Raw genomic sequence first — 8,983 nt, forward strand, 5'->3', positions numbered from 1 at the left:
AATGCCGAGTTTCCAGAAAGCCACTCTTGGGCTTTAAGATGACCTACGATGTTAAACATTTCTCTGGATCACAACTGCAGGAAGTTAAAGTGTTTTTAAAGTAAATAGCTTTGGTAGTAGTCTCTGGACTTGCATTATGTGTTTTTAAATTTTAACCTCATAATACAAATACTTTCCCGCAAAATATTTACTTTTCATCTGTGGCTGTCTTCCAACTTCCAGATTCCTGCAACATTAGAACAAAAATCAACTGAAAAGTTGAAAGTGTAGTTTGCAAACCTGGCCATACATTGGAATCACCTCGGAAGTCTTTAAGTCTCCCATTGCATACCAAGTAAATCAGAACCTCAGGGTAGAAACCAGAGACTCAGTATTAAAAGTTTCCCAGCTGACTCCAATGTGCAACTCAGCTTGAGAAGCACTAGAGTACAGGAGATGGATTGCAGGATTGGTGATGACCAGGCCGGCATAGAATGCCAGGCTTCCCCTGAAAAAAAAACCCGCCCACCCTGGTAATTTTATTTTTGTTGAATGCAGCTGAGGCCGGAAGATGGCGTCCAAAGGCAGTCAACTCAGGCCACAGAGCTGCGAGCTGTGCCGTTTGCAGGGAGGGAGCCCGGACAGGAGCCTGGCTCTTGACTAGGAATTCTGTGTCCAGTCAGCTCTCCTCCCAGCAGTGGAGATCCTGCTCGCCATGGCAGCCCAAGCACAGGCAGTGCAGTGGCTGAGAGCACAGCAGGAGCTGGACCACCTAGGTTTGGATTCTGGCCCTCCCACTGAACAACTGAACAAATCTGTACGATGAGGCTAATAGTCCAATAGTGCCACCTCATGGCTTGTTACAGAGTAAGTATTATAAATGGTCACATCAACTTAGGCTCCCACCCAGCATGGAATGAATTAAACCATCAGGTGCTGATACACTTACCTAGGAAGAGGTACAGGGCATAGGGAAAGAGGAGGAAGGTCCTTAGCGCATATAAAGCACCTGTGGCCATGACTGAACGAAAAGGGACAGAGTCTGGAGTGGAAAGTTCACAGCAACCTGGGAGAAGTGTGGGGACCCACTGAGTCAACCTCAGTGACGTATAATTAACATTCAGTAACAGGCACCTGTTTTAAGTACACAGTTTGATGTGTTTTCACATATATGCCTGGGTAACCAGCACCACCACCACAACGGACCGTTTCCAACACCCCCAAGAGTTCCTTGAGCCCCTTCCCGGCTAATCCCCACCCCTACCCCCCAAACGCAGGCAAACTAGTGGTTTTTTGTTGTTTTTTTTTTGCAGTATGCAGGCCTCTCACTGTTGCGGCCTCTCCCGTTGTGGCCTCTCCCGTTGCGGAGCACAGGCTCCGGACGCGCAGGCCCAGCGGCCACGGTTCACGGGCCCAGCCGCTCCGCGGCATGTGGGATCCTCCCGGACTGGGACACGAACCCGTGTCCCCTGCATCGGCAGGCGGACCCTCAACCACTGCGCCACCAGGGAAGCCCCTAGTGTTATTTTTTTTTTTTTAGTTCAAATGAGTTGTCAAAATCTAAAAAACAGATTCCTTGTAAAAAAAGAAATTTTGCCTGGTGGTGCAGTGGTTAAGAATCTGCCTGCCAATGCAGGGGACACGGATTCGAGCCCTGGTCCGGGAAGATCCCACATGCCACGGAGCAGCTAAGCCCATGTGCCACAACTACTGAGCCCACGTGCCTAGAGCCCATGCTCTGCAACAAGAGAAGCCACCGCAATGAGAAGCCCGCACACCACAATGAAGAGTGGCCCCTGCTCGCTGCAACTAGAGAAAGCCCGTGCGCAACTACGAAGACCCAACACAGCCAAAAATAAATACATTTACTTTTTAAAAATATTCCAATTTCTGCGTTCTAATGGATTGGAAAATTGCCAACACTGGGCCCGCATCCCTAGAAGACAACAGTTGGCCACCATCTTTTTTTTTTAAGCCATTTTAAAAAATATTTATTTATTTTTGGCTGCGTCGGGTCTTAGTTGTGGCACGCAGGACCTTTCATTGCGGTGCGAGGGCTTCTCTGTAGTTGTGGCCCTCAGGCTCAGTAGTTTCAGTGAGTGGGCTTAGTTGCCCTGCGGCATGTGGGATCTTAGTTCCCCAACCAGGGATTGAATCTGGGCCCTCGGCAGTGAAAGCCCAGTGTCCAAACCCCTGGACCACCAGGGATTCTTCTGAAGGCAGCCCCCTACCTCCTGCTTCCCTTAGTTACATGCCTGCCCAGCCCTCCACGGCTTTTGAATTGGCCACGCCTGGTCCACGGTCTCTTCTGCAGGCCGACATCTTCCCAAATCTTTCCTTTTTGTAAGAACCCTCTATCCCCAAGGGTTCTGGAGTTCAGGTCCTCCAGGGCTCCTCTGCCATTGACAACTCATCTCTCGGTGCCTCCAGGTAGTAACGACTCCCCAGACGCAGCCTTGAATGTGTCAGCTCATCTAGGCCCATAAATGTGGCCGGCAAGGCACCACCTTCATCCAGTTCTGCTCTAGGGGGAGGCCAGCCCGGCCTTCTTCCTGCCCATCTTGCTGCAGAGTGTGAGGGCTTGGTAATCAGGGCTGCCATCCACAGGGACCAGGAATGATAGCAGACTCATTTGCATATGTGACCTAAGTCAGTAATTAAACCCAGGCGCCCCAGGGGTGAGGAGTAAGCACATTAATTCAGGAGCAATTAAAACCCTCCAACATCACTGTCACACAGCCATCACTTCTGAGACCGGCTGTAACTAATGACAGTCACCTTTGGGCCCCCTCTTTTGGCCACCAGACTGCCACCACGACTGCACATTCTTGAGGGGGGCACTCTCGTGCCTAAGCGGGGACAGCTTCCCCAGACACTCGGTCTTTCTTAGGGCCCCTAATGCTATTATGGACAAGTTACTGTGAAAGACAATGCCTTAGTCTTCTTTTTTTTTTTTTTTTTTTTTTTTTGGTGGCAAAATATACATAGCAAAATTTACCATTTTAACCACTGTTAAGTGTACAACTGGCTGGCGTTAAGTACATCCAAAGCTTTCATAACCATCACCACTAACTATTTCCAGAAGTTTTTCATTATCCCAAACAAATTCTACACCCGTTAAACAATAATTCCCCATTCTCCTCCCCCCACCCTAACTCCTGGTAACTTTTATTCTATTTTCTGTCTCTGGGTGGGTGTAAATTTGCCTATTCGAGATATTTTATATAAGGGGATTCATACAATAGTCATCTGGCTTATTTCACTTGGTGTAATGTTTTCAAGGTTTATACATGTTGGAGCCTGTGTCAATACTTCATTCCTTTTTGTGGCTGAATAATGATCCATTTTATAGATATACCACATATATCCATTCATTTGTTGATAGACACTTGGGTGGTTTCTACCTTTTGGTTATTGTCAGTAATGCTTCTATGAACCTGGGTGTACAAATATCTGTTTTAGTCCCTGCTTTCAATTCTTTGTGGTATGTACTTAGCAGTGGAATTGCTGGGTCATATGGTAATTCTATGTTTACCTTTGTGAGGAACTACTAAGCCATTTTCCACTGCAGCTGCACCGTTTTACCTTCTTACCAGTAACGTATGAAGGTTCCAGTTTCTCCACGTTCTTATCAGCACTTGTTATTTTCCATTTTTTTATTATGGCCATCCCAGTAGGTGTTAAGTGACATCTCACTGTGGTTCTGATTTGCATTTCCCTAGTGTCTAATGATGTTGAACATCTTTTCATGTGCTTATTGGCCATTTTTAAATCTTTCCAAGTCACTTGGCCATTTTTTTAATTGGGTTGTCTTGTTCCTGAGTTATAGAGTTCTTTATATTTTTTGGCTCCTATTAGATATATGATTTGCAAATATTCTCTCCCATTCTATAGTTTGTTTTCTCACTTTCTTGTAGTCTCTTTTAAACTTTTTTTTTTGGCAAGGCCACGTGGCTTGCAGGATCTTAGTTCCCAGACCAGGGATTGAACCTGGGCCCTCAGCAGTGAAAGCGCAGAATCCTAACCACTGGACCAGCAGGGAATTCCCACCTTGTAGTGTCTTTTGATACACAAATTTTCTAATTTCAAGTCCAATTTATCTATTTTTCCTTTTGTTGCTTGTGCTTTTGGTGTCATGTTTAAGAAACCATTGTCAAACCCAAGACTATGGGGGCTTCCCTGGTGGTCCAGTGGGTAAGACTCTGTACTCTGAATGCAGGGGGCCCAGGTTCGATCCCTGGTCAGGGAACTAGATCCCGCATGCCACAATTAAGAAACCCCCATGCCACAACTTAAAAAAAAAAAAAAAAAGACCCCACATGTTGCAACTAAGACTCAGCTCAGCCTAAATAAATAAATAAATATTTTAAAAAAAAATCCAAGGTTATGAAGATTTGCCCCTGTGTTTTCTCCTAAGAGTTTTATAGTTTTAACTCTTGTATTTAGGTTTGTTTTTTTTTTTTTTTTTGGCTGCCTCCGGTGTTCATTTCTGCGCACGGGCTTTCTCTAGTTGTAGCAAGTGGGGGCTACTCTTTGTTGTGATGCGCGGGCTTCTCATTGCAGTGGCTTCTCTTGTTGCAGAGCACGGGCTCTAGGTGTGCAGACTTCAGTAGTTGTGGCTCGCGGGCTCTAGAGTTGCAGTGCACAGGCTCTAGAGCACAGGCTCAGTAGTTGTGGCACATGGGCTTAGTTGCACTGAGGCATGTGGGATCTTCCTGGACCAGGGCTCGAACCCGTGTCCCCTGAGTTGGCAGGCAGATTCTTAACCACTGCGCCACCAGGGAAGTCCCTGTATTTAGGCTTCTAATCCATTTTCAGTTAATTTTTATATATGGCATAATGTAAGGGTCCAACTTCATTCTTTTGCATGTGCCATTTGTTGAAGAGACTGTCTTTTCCCCACTGAGTAGTCTTGGCACTCTTGCTGAAAATCAGTTCACTATATATACGGGTTTATTTCTGGGTTCTCTATTCTATTGGTCTGTATATCTGTCCTTATGCCACGCCACACTGTTGCAATCACTTTCACTTTATAGGACATGACCTGACCTTTTACCAACATCCCTTCATCTCCTCCTCACCAAGCACTCTGAAGTAGGCATTATAATCATTCTTACTGGGTAAAGTCAGGCCTAAAAGGTTAGGGTGACTTACCCTCCATCACAAAACTGGTGGAGGTATTATCCTCTGCAAGGTGACATTGCAAGTGCTCCCAGGTTGACAGACATACAAAAACAGTGAATTCTTGTATCTTGACCTTAAAAACAACCTCCATAGTCAGGTGATGTCTAGCCAGGCCTTCAGCAACTAGGATCCCAAAGCCAGGATCTTCCAAGAGGAAGAAAGTGATCCTGAACATCTTTTTTTTTTTTTTTTTTTTTTTTTTTTTAGATGTTGGGGGTAGGAGTTTTTATTTATTTATTTATTTATTTATTTTTGCTGTGTTGCGTCTTCGTTTACTGTGCGAGGGCTTTCTCTAGTTGTGGCAAGCGGGGGCCACTCTTCATCGCGGTGCGCGGGCCTCTCACTATCGCGGCCTCTTGTTGCGGAGCACAGGCTCTAGACGCGCAGGCTCAGTAGTCGTGGCTCACGGGCCTAGTTGCTCCGTGGCATGTGGGATCCTCCCAGACCAGGGCTCGAACCCGTGTCCCCTGCATTAGCAGGCAGATTCTCAACCACTGCGCCACCAGGGAAGCCCCGATCCTGAACATCTTTGATCAAGGTCAGGACAAGAAGGTCCTACCCCCAAAGGCCACAGATCCCCTCCTGGAGACAGCTGCTTACAAACTCCCTTTGCCCAAAGGGCTGAAGCTGCCCTCTTTGCACCCCAGCTAAATTTTTCCTTAAAAGGAGACCCTGGAGCTGTTTGGGTTTGCTTTCTCTGGCCACGATTCTGGGCAGGTCTTGCAAGGAAGTTTCCCTCTGACCTGCTCTACAGTCTGGGCGTGTCTGTTTGTTCATGAGTCCCCTGCCTACTAGGATGCTGGGACTTTGAGAAACACTTTCAAGATGAGGGGGTGCTGCCATCTCCCCCAAAATGCACATACACACACACACCTGCCCCTGCTGACCCTTGACCCCCTACCCTGCTGAATTTTTCTTCAAAGCATATGACGTCACTTAAAATATCCAGCATCTGCTTTTTGGTCTTCCTTCATCAGAATGTAAATTCCACGAGACTTTATCTTGCAGGGACTTAGTTTTGCTGACTGCAGTGTGTCTGAGGCTGAGAATAGTGCCTGGCACATAGCAGGTGCCTCAGGCATGAATGAGTGCGTGGACCAGACCTGCGGTCCACACAGGCCACACCAGGTGCCACGCGTGAGGAATGTAGCCACCTCTGCTGAGAGGACCTTTGAGCTCAGAAGCTTGGGTGCTTAAGATGAAAAGGAAAGGAATTACAGAGATTAAAAAAAAAAAAAAAGTTAGTGGTTGAAGTCCAAGAGCATGATCTTGAAGCAATCAGCTGAAGGAGAAGGAAAACCAGGAGAATAGGGTCAGCCAGGAATCAGATGTTTTCAGAAGGTGAGATCATGAGAAAGGTAGTGCCTTGGACCTGAGGGTACCTGAGTTCCTGGATCCTGCAGGCTGGGGCTTCCCTGAGATGTGAGGCAAGAAATGTCAGCCTGGGGCTGCTGGGCCCCTCAGGGAGCAGTGATGTTTTCAAGGCTCATCTGGGTCATGGCTTGTATCAGTATGTCACTTGTTTTTATAATATTCGATTGTACTGATATACCACCATTGCCTAATCCAAGGTCTCAAAGGTTTACACCTATGTTTCTTTCTAAGAGTTTAATAGTTTTAGCTCTTGTATTTGGGTCTTTGATCCACTTGAGTTAATTTTTTTTTCTTTTTCTTTTTCTTTTTCTTTTTTTTTTTTTTGCGGTACGCGAGCCTCTCACTGTTGTGGCATCTCCCGTTGCGGAGCACAGGCTCCGGACGCACAGACTCAGCGGCCATGGCTCACGGGCCCATCCGCTCTGCGGCATGTGGGATCTTCCCGGACTGGGGCACGAACCTGTGTCCCCTGCATCGGCAGGTGGACTCTCAACCACTGTGCCACCAGGGAAGCCCCATTAGCCCATTTTTTAATTGGTTTATTTGTCATTTTGTTGTTGAGTTGTGAGAATTCTTTATATATTCTGGTTACTATCATATATATGATTTGCAAATATTCTTCCCCATTCTGTAGTTTGTTTTTTATTCTTGATAGTGTCTTCTGATACACAAAAGGTTTTAATTTGGATGAAATCAAATTTATTTCTTTTTTCTTTTCTTGCTTGTACTTTTGGTGCCATATTTAAGAGACAATTGTCGGGGCTTCCCTGGTGGCGCAGTGGTTAAGAATCTGCCTGCCAATGCAGGGGACACGGGTTCGAGCCCTGGTCTGGGAAGATCCCACATGCCGCGGAGCAACTAAGCCCGTGCGTCACAACTACTGAGCCTGCGCATCTGGAGCCTGCGCTCCGCAACAGGAGAGGCCGCGACAGTGAGAGGCCCGCGCACCGCGATGAAGAGTGGCCGCCGCTCGCCGCAACTAGAGAAAGCTCTCGCACAGAAACGAAGACCCAACACAGCCATAAATAAATAAATAAATAAATAAATAAATAAATTAAAAAAAAAAAAAAAAAAGAGACAATTGTCTAATCCAAGGTCCTGAAGATTCACACCTATGTTTCTTTCCAAGAGTAATTTTGGCTCTTACATTTACGTCTGTGATCTATTTGAGTTCATTTTTGTGTAAGCCGTGGTATGTGGATATCCAGTTGTTCCGGCACCATTTGTTGAAAAGATGTCATTTTCACGGAATTCTCAGATGTCATGGTCACCCCCAGCACCCTGCCTCACCCTTGGCTGTGCTTCCTGCTATCTTTAAAAAAAAATGAACTCTTAGGGTACAGCAAGGGCTGTCAAAACTTCTGCCTCAGCTGAGCTCAAACCTGGCTAGGACTGGGAAAACGAAATTCCCAAGTCAGCATGAAACCTTCAGTCTGTCTGCTGATGTGGCACTAGGACCCCAGGCGTGTAATGCCCGGGGCTACAGGGATAGAAAGGACCCCAAGCCCTCAGCACCCTGGCACGAGAGCAAGGTGCCCCTCCGTCCACCATCCTAGGGTGAAAGTCAGGGCCAGGGCTAGGGCGAGGCAAGAGAAGCCTGCCGGGCACAAAATGTAAGGAGATGCTCGCACCCGCTCTCTCGTCCTGGCTACTCGTGGGCAGAAGGTAAGCTAGTGGCTAACAGTCTGGGCTCATAGCGGGTCGGGGGCGCTAGGGCAGCCCTAAGCCACCAGGGGGTGCTGTGGGAGCTGCCCTGAGCCCCTCGGCCTCCCGGCCCCGCCCTGCCTGCTGGGCCCATCCCGCTGGCTCTGCCGGGCTGGCCAGCCTCCCAGCCCTCCCCTCCAGCCCCAGCTGACACTACCCTGTGGCTCTCAGGGGCTCGGGGCCAGGGCCAAGGCGGCCCAGAACTCTGGGCAAAGCTCGGTGAGATGAGTGGGGCTGTCACAGGACAAAGGGAAATTCCTGGACGGTGTCAACACCTGCTCTTCCCCTGTCACACAGATGCTGTGTCGAGGCACAGAGGAACCGGCCACTGCAGAGGCCACCACAGCACCACGGGGACATGGCCCAAGGGAGCTGGTCCTGGCTTGCTTTGCTCTCTGAACCTTTCAGGATGCATATCCCTCCCTTCAATTTATTGCATGTTAAGGACTTTTGTTCAGTCTTTCCAGGAACCAAGGGAAGGAGAAGGAAGCCGGCAGAAGGACACGCCTCCCGCTCTTGCTGTGCTGCCCCTAAAACCACACTCTGGGGTCAAGCAGTGGGCCTCAGCTCACCGGCCCAGCCTCCCGGGGCCTCGGTCCAGCACATGAGGGCTGGCGTGGCTCTTCCTGGGAGGCACCCCAGCGGACTCTCAAGGAGCAGGGCCCAGGCGGCTGCGTCGTGGTGGGTGAGTCCACGTGCCCCTGCTCCCAAGGAAACCACGGCTCGCTGGACGCCTCTGCGC

This window comes from Mesoplodon bidens (assembly GCF_964165515.1).
Source record: "Mesoplodon bidens genome assembly, chromosome: 2".
NCBI classification, from domain to species: Eukaryota; Metazoa; Chordata; class Mammalia; order Artiodactyla; family Ziphiidae; genus Mesoplodon; species Mesoplodon bidens.